The sequence below is a fragment of the Schistocerca nitens genome, chromosome 4 (genome assembly GCF_023898315.1).
Source record: "Schistocerca nitens isolate TAMUIC-IGC-003100 chromosome 4, iqSchNite1.1, whole genome shotgun sequence".
Lineage (NCBI taxonomy): Eukaryota > Metazoa > Arthropoda > Insecta > Orthoptera > Acrididae > Schistocerca > Schistocerca nitens.
In genome coordinates, this window is record NC_064617.1 from 921,291,709 (window position 1) to 921,303,100 (window position 11,392).

General features: G+C 42.2%; 1 protein-coding gene across 1 annotated transcript in view; it reads right to left on the minus strand.

The window, feature by feature from the left end:
- Window positions 1-9,502, minus strand: part of LOC126253538 (uncharacterized) — a 109,650-nt gene extending 100,148 nt beyond the window's left edge. The window contains exon 1 of the mRNA XM_049954927.1: window positions 8,918-9,502. The gene's annotated coding sequence lies outside the window, so the exon portion shown is untranslated. The remainder of the gene's footprint in view (window positions 1-8,917) is intronic.
- Between the last annotated feature and the right edge of the window lie 1,890 nt (window positions 9,503-11,392).

Here is an 11,392-nt window from a genome sequence, read left to right on the forward strand (position 1 = left end):
GACTTACCGAACGAAAGTGCTGGCAGGTCGATAGACACACAAACATACACACGAATTTCAAGCTTTCGCAACAAACGGTTGCTTCATCAGGAAAGAGGGAAGGAGAGGGAAAGACGAAAGGATGTGGGTTTTAAGGGAGAGGGTAAGGAATCATTCCAATCCCGGGAGCGGAAAGACTTACGTTAGGGGGAAAAAAGTACAGGTATACACTCGCGCGCGCGCGCCCACACACACACACACACACACACACACACACATATCCATCCGCACTTAGACAGCCACAAGCAGACATTTGTAAAGGCAAAGAGTTTGGGCAGAGATGTCAGTCGAGGCAGAAGTACAGAGGCAAAGATGTTGTTGAAAGACAGGTGAGGTATAAGCGGTGGCAAATTGAAATTAGCGGAGATTGAGGCCTGGCGGATAACGAGAAGAGAGGATATACTGAAGGGCAAATTCCCATCTCCTGAGTTCTGACAGGTTGGTGTTAGTAGGAAGTATCCAGATAACCTGGATGGTGTAACACTGTGCCAAGATGTGCTGGCCGTGCACCAAGCATGTTCAGCCACAGGGTGATCCTCATTACCAACAAACACTGTCTGCCTGTGTCCATTCATGCGAATGTACAGTTTGTTGCTGGTCATTCCCACATAGAAAGCTTCACAGTGTAGGCAGGTCAGTTGGTACATCACGTGGGTGCTTTCACATTTGGCTCTGCCTTTGATCGTGTACACCTTCCGGGTTACAGGACTGGAGTAGGTGGTGGTGGGAGGGTGCATGGGACAGGTTTTACACCGGGGGCGGTTACAAGGGTAGGAGCCAGAGGGTAGGGAAGGTGGTTTGGGGATTTCATAGGAATGAACTAAGAGGTTACGAAGGTTAGGTGGACGGCGGAAAGACACTCTTGGTGGAGTGGGGAGGATTTCATGAAGGATGGATCTCATTTCAGGGCAGGATTTGAGGAAGTCGTATCCCTGCTGGAGAGCCACATTTAGAGTCTGATCCAGTCCCGGAAAGTATACTGTCACAAGTGGGGCACTTTTGTGGTTCTTCTGTGGGAGGTTCTGGGTTTGAGGAGATGAGGAAGTGGCTCTGGTTATTTGCTTCTGTACCAGGTCGGGAGGGTAGTTGCGGGATGCGAAAGCTGTTTTCGGGTTGTTGGTGTAATGGTTCAGGGATTCCGGACTGGAGCAGATTCGTTTGCCACGAAGACCTAGGCTGTAGGGAGGGGACCGTTTGATGTGGAATGGGTGGCAGCTGTCATAATGGAGGTACTGTTGCTTGTTGGTGGGTTTGATGTGGACGGACGTGTGAAGCTGGCCATTGGACAGGTGGAGGTCAACATCAAGGAAAGTGGCATGGGATTTGGAGTAGGACCACGTGAATCTGATGGAACCAAAAGAGTTGAGGTTGGAGAGGAAATTCTGGAGTTCTTCTTCACTGTGAGTCCAGATGAAGATGTCATCAATAAATCTGTACCAAACTTTGGGTTGGTAGGCCTGGGTAACCAAGAAGGCTTCCTCTAAGCGACCCATGAATAGGTTGTCGTATGAGGGGGCCATCCTGGTACCCATGGCTGTTCCCTTTAATTGTTGGTATGTCTGGCCTTCGAAAGTGAAGAAGTTGTGGGTCAGGATGTAGCTGGCTAAGGTAATGAGGAAAGAGGTTTTAGGTAGGGTGGCAGGTTATCTGTGTGAAAGGAAGTGCTCCATCACAGCGAGGCCCTGGACGTGCGGAATATTTGTGTATAAGGAAGTGGCATCAATGTTTACAAGGATGGTTTCCGGGGGTAACAGACTGGGTAGGGATTCCAGGCGTTCGAGAAAGTGGTTGGTGTCTTTGATGAAGGATGGGATACTGCATGTAATGGGTTGAAGGCGTTGACCTACGTAGGCAGAGATACGTTCTGTGGGGGCTTGGTAGCCAGCTACAATGGGACGGCCGGGATGATTGGGTTTGTGAATTTTAGGAAGAAGGTAGAAGGTAGGGGAGCGCGGTGTTGGTGGGGTCTTCACTCACAGTGAAGAAGAACTCCACTCCAAATCCCATGCCACTTTCCTTGATGTTGACCTCCACCTGTCCAATGGCCAGCTTCACACGTCCGTCCACATCAAACCCACCAACAAGCAACAGTACCTCCATTATGACAGCTGCCACCCATTCCACATCAAACGGTCCCTTCCCTACAGCCTAGGTCTTCGTGGCAAACGAACCTGCTCCAGTCCGGAATCCCTGAACCATTACACCAACAACCCGAAAACAGCTTTCGCATCCCGCAACTACCCTCCCGACCTGGTACAGAAGCAAATAACCAGAGCCACTTCCTCATCTCCTCAAACCCAGAACCTCCCACAGAAGAACCACAAAAGTGCCCCACTTGTGACAGTATACTTTCCGGGACTGGATCAGACTCTAAATGTGGCTCTCCAGCAGGGATACGACTTCCTCAAATCCTGCCCTGAAATGAGATCCATCCTTCATGAAATCCTCCCCACTCCACCAAGAGTGTCTTTCCGCCGTCCACCTAACCTTCGTAACCTCTTAGTTCATTCCTATGAAATCCCCAAACCACCTTCCCTACCCTCTGGCTCCTACCCTTGTAACCGCCCCCGGTGTAAAACCTGTCCCATGCACCCTCCCACCACCACCTACTCCAGTCCTGTAACCCAGAAGGTGTACACGATCAAAGGCAGAGCCAAATGTGAAAGCACCCACGTGATGTACCAACTGACCTGCCTACACTGTGAAGCTTTCTATGTGGGAATGACCAGCAACAAACTGTCCATTCGCATGAATGGACACAGGCAGACAGTGTTTGTTGGTAATGAGGATCACCCTGTGGCTGAACATGCCTTGGTGCACGGCCAGCACATCTTGGCACAGTGTTACACCATCCGGGTTATCTGGATACTTCCCACTAACACCAACCTGTCAGAACTCCGGAGATGGGAATTTGCCCTTCAGTATATCCTCTCTTCTCGTTATCCGCCAGGCCTCAATCTCCGCTAATTTCAATTTGCCGCCGCTTATACCTCACCTGTCTTTCAACAACATCTTTGCCTCTGTACTTCTGCCTCGACTGACATCTCTGCCCAAACTCTTTGCCTTTACAAATGTCTGCTTGTGGCTGTCTAAGTGCGGATGGATATGTGTGTGTGTGTGTGTGTGTGTGTGTGTGTGTGTGTGTGTGTGTGTGTGTGTGCACGCGAACGCGCGTGCGCGAGTGTATACCTGTACTTCTTTCCCCCTAACGTAAGTCTTTCCGCTCCCGGGATTGGAATGACTCCTTACCCTCTCCCTTAAAACCCACATCCTTTCGTCTTTCCCTCTCCTTCCCTCTTTCCTGATGAAGCAACCGTTTGTTGCGAAAGCTTGAAATACGTGTGTATGTTTGTGTGTCTATCGACCTGCCAGCACTTTCGTTCGGTAAGTCACATCATCTTTGTTTTTATATGTATATTTTACACTTTTTTTATTCATCAGCCTTCTGACTGGTTTGATGCAGCTCGCCACGAATTTCTCTCCTTTGCCAGCCTCTTCATCTCAGAGCAGCACTTGCAACCTACATCCTCAATTATATGCTGAATGTATTCTAATCTCTGTCTTCCTCTACAGTTTTTGCCTTCTACAGCTCCCTCTAGTACCACTAAAGTCACTCCCTGATGTCTTAACAGATGTCCAATCATCTTGCCCTTCTCCTTGTCAGCAATTTCCACATATTCCTTTCCTCTCTGATTCTGCGCAGAACCCCCTAATTCCTTACCTTATCAGGCCAGCTAATTATTATACTATGTAATATACTATCATATCATATTTATATTCAATATCACTTTCTAGACATATAGAGCTCATTAATGAAGACATGCGAGCATTGTGAAGCTGACAATTTTTCCGTTTTGTAGCAAATCTGGAGTTTGGATTCCATTATGTTTCTGTGTTTGTATTCCGCTATGTTTTTGTGCTTTGCAGCATTAGTAATCTCTCAATTTCTATTTCAATATACCTGACTGGAAACACTAGAGTCATCAGGAGTGTGACTATTCAAATCCACGTCTGGCCATCCGGAGTTAGGTTTACCGTGGTTACCCTAAACTATTTTGGGCAAATGCCAGGATGGTTCCTTTGAAGGGGCATGACCGATTTTGTTTGTTATCATTGCAACATTCTGAGCTTGTCCTCCATCTGTAGGCCTAATGACCTTTCTTCCTTTTTCAATTGGAAGGTAATTTTACACAAAGCATTTATTTCCTCTGATTAAGCGGTAATGTTTTGACATATTTCAGTGAACAGAAAAAAAAAATCTGAAATACTGGATACTTAAAGAACCAGAGTTGTGCACAGGACGGAAAATCACAAATGTGCTCAGCCGCACAGAAACAGTCTAAATACCACGCAAATCTGTTTGGAGAAGGCCATACAGGATACAAAGGAATGTTCCATACAAGTTGTCAGCTTTGAACAGTGTCATAGGAAACATGCGGCAAATGCCACCAACTCACAACCCAACTGTCACCATCCAATCAATGTAACCTAGATGTTGGTCAAAGCTACAGAGCTCTCTGTCACCACAACCGGTTTTGTTTTAAGTATCACATTCATTGGTTCACCAACTCTCAACCAATCTATTACCTTCCAATCTAACTTGTACCTCAGGCTAAGCTACAGATCAATCTGGTACCATAACAAGGTCCCCCCCCCCCCCCTTTTCATATTCATTTGCTTCACCAACTAAAAACAAAACTGTGAATATACATGCATAAAAAAGTGACGTGACAGAAGCCACTAACATCACACCACCAGCCAAAGCTGTCAACTTGTATCGAACATTCCATGAAATATTGGACCGAAAACTAGAAGACAACTAGTAATAAAACTTCATCAACTTCAAAGTGAGTTTACGGCACAACAAGGGTGACAACTGTTCACTTCACTAATTGATGAAGGTACAATACATACTATGTAAAAGGTTATAAACATGCTGCATGGAGAAACTCATTTGTATGTCGTTTATGTTAAGTGTCCTACATAACCGAAATTCCTACCACTTTTGGCTGTATGCAGTTGCATAAATCTAGTGTTTCCAGTCAGGTATATTGAAATAGAAATTGTGAGATTACTAATGCTGCAAAGCGCAGAAACATTTAGTAATTCTCTTTGGAAAACAATGATCAAAAAGGGATATAAATTCATCAAGAAATATGCTGCATTTATCATTAGCATTTGGCTCATTGTATACATCTTCTCGGTTTACATTTCTTAAACTTTCTCTGAAGTGATCTATAGATACCAGGTTGAGCACCCACACACTTTTACTTAATGGTTTCTGAAGTGTACACCCTGTTAGGTTTTGTAAGTTAATCAGTTGTGCATCATGGTCAGATAATCCATTTACCACAGGGAGAGCATGTGTTTGTTCTGCATCCTCTTGCTGTACAAATACATTATCTATTAGAGTACTACTGTCCTGAGCTATACGTGTAGGGAAATTGATCGCTGATTGTAAGTTATATGTCGTTAACAACACTTTCAGTTCACTTTTCCTATCAGAAGTGCTTAGAAAGTTAACATTGAAATCACCACTGATTAATAACTTCTTCTTTTTGTCTGACAGACAGCATAATAGGAGTCAAACTTTTCCATAAATAGGTCCCAATCTCCTAGTGGAGACCTGTACACTGTTGCTAATATCAACACAACATTATCTAGCTGAAGTTCACATGCACCAACCTCAAAGTGCTGATCGACACAAAATTTGCTTACTTCAACAGTTCTGTATTTATACCCTTGTTTTATGAAAATGGCAACTGCTCCTTTATCCATACTAGATCTACAAGTGGAAGATGCTAAATTATACCCATTTATACTGACATTTTCCATCCCCACAGTTACATGGTGCTAGACAGACAAAGCATATCAATCTCATTCTTATTTTTGAGATCATCTAAACACATTATCTGCTCATCTACTTTTTTTTCCCCCTGATAATTTGGTGAAGTAAGTTGATACCACCCTTAGCTTTATCCCTATTTGTTGTGCATGAAGTTTCTTTTCTCCTATTTTCCTTGGTTGTTGTCTGTCTGGAATTTGGCTTTAACCTAAAAAACCTGTCTGCGTGGTCCCAATAACCACAGGGATCACCCCTTGTGTTACTGTGGCCCCCCTTACAGTATCTGCTAATAGAGAAGCTAACTTATCTTTCCCCTTCCTATTAAGGTGCAGGTCATGTGTAGTGTAACCCCACCTATCAATAGCATCAACTGGAACACCACTCATGTGAGACTTTGCCAGTGTCTGGAGCATCCCGTTCAGTTCAGTGTTAACACGACGTACAGCAGTGTTTACCCAGGGCTTATCATGGCGCTGAAAGACCTCCACAAACCCCACATTTGTGTGCCCAGTCTCTGCTCCTATTTTATCCAAGTCACTCCTAATACTATATCTTGAATTCATAGCCAGGATGTTTCCTGCTCCCCCAACTATAATTACCTGATCTTCCTTCTCAAAGTCCTTGCATAACAGACCTAAGTTTTCTGTCACCTGGCTAAGGCTAGCACTTGGTTTCACAAAACTTGTTACCTGGTACTCTGTCCCTAATTTCTCCTGAAGCTGTTGGCCCACACCCCTCTCATGACTGCTACCTATAAGTACAATTTTTCTTTTCCTATTCTGTTTTGATCCTGACCTGTCTTTTTCTTTAAGCTAGTATTCTGCTTCAACCTACATTCAACTACATCTGAATGAGGCCCTTCCTCCACTACTTCAGACAGCAAAGCCAAACTGATTTGCTAACTGAATTTCAGAAGTTTTATCAATTGTTTCCCTTTTTCGCCCTTTGCTTGCTACATTTTCCTCCCTTAGCTTACATAATTCTAAATTCGCAATTTCTAATTCAGCCTTAAGAGCACAAATCTTTGCCTCCTGTTCCACGATTTTTCTGTCCTTTCAAGATAACTTACACTGCCATGGAAGAGACTCATTATCTACCCTTGTTTCCTCTCCACTGCACTCGCCCCAATGAAACCACAGCCTACAGTCTATACAGAACACCCCCTTTTTCAAATTTCTACAGCAACCACCACACTTGTCACACATGGTATGATGGTAAAACGTAACACAAAAGCAGAAAATAACTTCAACACCACAACAGTTTCATAACCTGTACTAATACGTAATTACACACTAATGTAAACAAACATAAACTTGCTTCCGAAACTTTTAATTAACCACACAAATTCTGGATGAGAGACACGAATTAATTTAACTTTGAAGCGCTAAGTCTAGTCAAAAACAAATATCTACACTCGTACAAAATTTACGCCTAAATATGTAAATAAACTCACGACTGCCGGCCTTTACGAAATAGGCTACTTCCTTTTCGATGTAGGACTAATTGAATTTACAAAAGTGAAACCTTCAATAGATAGATTAGATATGAGGTAAATGCACTAATCTAAAATGTAATATTAACTAAATTAGCTCTTAATTCAATATTAATCGCTTAACTTAATGAGAGCTTCGTTAACACGCGTCCGCCTAGCTGCAGGGCTGCTGTCATTGTGAGTTCTGATACTATGCCACAATTCACTGTAAAATACTTGCCTATTGCTAAGTAGGCCTGCTAACAGTAATCTGTCGAATATCAAATAATATCAAACATCATTATACAAAACTAGAGGTAATGCAGCAGACATGGGAGATAACAAGAGTAACAAAAAATACAGGTCTTAAAATTTCTATTAATAAAAGAAAGTTGCAGAACACCAACAGCAGTAAATTTTATGTGTAATACAGAATATCTGGCAAAACACTTTGAAGCACTAACAATTCAATGTAACCCAGCATAAATAGAGAGACACAATAAGGCCAGAAAAATCAAGGGGAGAGAACAGAAATGAGACTGATCAATGTCTGTGATAAAAGTTTAAAGGAAGGAAAGAAGATGAACCTAGAGTAACCTCCCTCCGATAAGACATCTTTAAAGATGAAGCACTCAAACCGGTCAACAATTATCAGGAAGGAGATCACCCACATTCTTTCGACAGAACTATTGCAGAATTATCAAAATTCTTTCCTCTATTCATTAAATTTTTTAGATCTTACCAAGGAGACCTGCTTCTAACAGCACCTCTTAGAAATGTAATCACCTTCACAGGGTTTAAGGAAAACAGCACCTATACCAAATCAAGGTTGATGGGACAGATACCCGAACTCCGCTTCTCCCAAATACAATTGTATTAATCATTGTGCCACCTTCCTTAGTAAACATTTTTCAGTAGAAAAAATGTAATGGAACTAAGTTCATGAGAAACAAGAAGTAATTTGGTACAGACATGTGTGAAAACCATGACAGAGCTGAAGAAATAAAGCACTTCTGCACAAGAGAATCATATAAAGATGTAGGATAGAGATGAAGAAAACACTCTGTGACAATGCATTTAAAACAGAAATGGCAGTATGCAGTCCCCACCCGTAGAATCTATATTTATGCTTTTTACTGTTCAGGGGTGGAAAAATTATGCCTGATAATGTACTGTACTTTTTAAATGTATGCAAGGGGCTGTATGTTCTTACAAACTTCAAACTAGTTCTAAATGGTGAAAAAACGTAATTCCTCGAAATGTTGAAACAAGATTTACTATGTATCTAAAATGACTAGCAAACAAATCGTATGCTGATCGCGACAGCTCGATAACCCAGTATCTCATAGCTTTCTGTCAAAGAATTCTTCATGTGCTGTTCTACAAATACCCAGTCCTGAATCATTTACCTAACTATAGAAGCCAACGTAAAACGAACATGGTGTGTAATTTCTGCTATTTATTCAGACAAACAGTCAATATATAACCGAATTTACGGCATTATATGAGATGATGTTTACAAATAACTTATCGTATTAGTTACGTTAAACTACAGTACTTACCTCAGCAATTTCTTAAGGCATTAAGACTAAATTTTCTTCGTCCGTTGAGGTACTGAAAGTAAGCATTACTTGCACCAACTAATGTCACTTTAACTCAACACGATAAGAGCCGATAGTCACACAACAGTTCAATACTTCAACCAGATAAAAACGCGTTTTCACTCTACGCGCGCGCAATGCTACACATTGACTCCATGATGCGAGTTTTGTTTACATGTGCAGAAGTAGAATCAAATCTCAACTGTTAAGTTCGTATTAAAGCATCAATAAGTAACGGTAAGTAACACAGAGCGCAACTCAGTTTCTTTTTCAAAGGGGTGAAATACACTATCCCACATTTATCCATCCCTACATACACTTCAATCTAATTGCCACGCTCTCTAAAGGAAAGGAAACGCCATTTGCGCAAGCTTCGAAAAGAAGCACCCACATCAGCTGAATTTCGCTGGCGAGTAATTGGACCAATGTTGTTCAATCGTACATTGTTTACCTTCCTTTAGAAAAGTCTGTTTATTACTATCCAAAGCACATGTATCTCTGTATCAAAGGCTACTTACATAAAAAAGCATTCCCCGCCAATTTTTAAATATAGCTATTGAAATAAAGGAAGCATATGTGCGCAACAAGTATGAGTGACAGTTGTTCTCATTGACTAAAGGAGAGGTTTTAACCGCTTTTCTTAATATGGGCTACAAGTTGATGTTTACAAGTTGTTCCTGTAATTTAGTTTCAGAATCAAAATATTTGAAATTCGTATTAATGCAAGCACGACAGTTAATACGTTTACTGTTTCGATATCGAATTATTGTGGGAGACATGATATTCGCGAGTGTTTATCTATGCAAAATATTCGCGAGTGTCTGGTTATACAAAAAACAACGCTGATGATTATTATATGATGCCCAGAAGTGGGCATCTCTGCCGCTATACACGGAGAAATCAGTCGGTTTAATTGGAGTGAAGGCAGAAAGAAAGATACCGTATATCTTCTCTTCGCCCGAACTATGATATGTTAGTGGGGTAATAGAAAAAACATCACAGTGTGGCAGACGAAGTTAAGATACAGGTGATAACGTAACTTAAAGCTATAAATCAAACATTTATGTTCCAGGGTGTCCATTACCCTGAGTCTACAGATCTTCCGACTTTAAAAAATGGAATCATCTAAACCTCACAAAATAGAGTCCATTGTTCTAATAATTTCACGTTTATTCATCCCTGAAACCAATGATTCAACTGAGATAACTTCATGAAAATGGAAAATTAATGCAAAAAGTTCACAGTTGCTGTCGAAAAGACCAAACGAATACACAGAGTAAGTCAACTAACATTACCGCTGGATGTATTTCGTAAACCACATCAAATACTGACGAATCGATTTCACAGACCGAACATGAGGAGAGGGGCTAGTGTAATTGGTTAATATAAACCAAAAAAAAAAAAATGCACGGAAGTATGTTTTTTAACACAAACCAACGTTTTTTTAAATGGAACCCCGTTAGTTTTGTTAGCCCATCTGAACATATAAACAAATACGTAATCAGTGCCGTTTGTTGCATTGTAAAATGTTAATTACATCCGGAGATATTGTAACCTAAAGTTGACGCTTGAGTACCACTCCTCCGCTGTTCGATCGTGTGTATCGGAGAGCACCGAATTACGTAGGGATCCAAAGGGAACGGTGATGGACCTTAGGTACAGAAGAGACTGGAACAGCACATTACGTCCACATGCTAACACCTTTTTATTGGTCTTTTTCACTGACGCACATGTACATTACCATGAGGGGTGAGGTACACGTACACAGGTGGTTTCTGTTTTCAATTACGGAGTGGAATAGAGTGTGTACCGACATGTCAGGCCAATAGATGTTCAATGTGGTGGCCATCATTTGCTGCACACAATTGCAATCTCTGGCAATCTATGACGTAATGAATGTCGTACACGCCGCAGTACATCTGGTGTAATGTCGCCGCAGGCTGCCACGATACGTTGTTTCATATCCTCTGGGGTTGTAGGCACATCACGGTACACATTCTCCTTTAACGTACCCCACAGGAAGAAGTCCAGAGGTGTAAGATCAGGAGAACGGGCTGACCAATTTATGCGTCCTCCACGTCCTATGAAACGCCCGTCGAACATCCTGTCAAGGGTCAGCCTAGTGTTAATTGCGGAATGTGCAGGTGCACCATCATGCTGATACCAAATACATCGACGCGTTTCCAGTGGGACATTTTCGAGCAACGTTGGCAGATCATTCTGTAGAAACGCGATGTATGTTGCAGCTGTTTGGGCCCCTGCAATGAAGTGAGGACCAATGAGGTGGTCGCCAATGATTCCGCACCATACATTTACAGTCCACGTTCGCTGTCGCTCTACCTGTCTGAGCCAGCGAGGATTGTCCATGGACCAGTAATGCATGTTCCGTAGATTCACTGCCCCGTGGTTTGTGAAACCCGATTCATCGGTAAACAG